Source organism: Urocitellus parryii, chromosome 14, assembly GCF_045843805.1.
Source record: "Urocitellus parryii isolate mUroPar1 chromosome 14, mUroPar1.hap1, whole genome shotgun sequence".
Classification (NCBI taxonomy): Eukaryota; Metazoa; Chordata; class Mammalia; order Rodentia; family Sciuridae; genus Urocitellus; species Urocitellus parryii.
Window position 1 is genome coordinate 66,026,385 of NC_135544.1, and position 203 is coordinate 66,026,587.

Sequence of the window (203 nt, forward strand, 5' to 3'; positions counted from 1 at the left end):
ACATGGTGGCAGCAGAGCCTGCTGGGAGTGAGCGGCCGCAACGAGCAGCCTGGACCGAGGGACCTGGGTGGTCTGGGCCAGCAGCCTCAAGCTGTTGTTTGAAGGGCCCCCCCACCACTGAAGTCCAAGTTTAACCCCTGTGAGACGCAGAGGGTGGAAGGTCATCCTGAGTAGTGTTAGGAAGGAGGACAGTGGTCAGCACT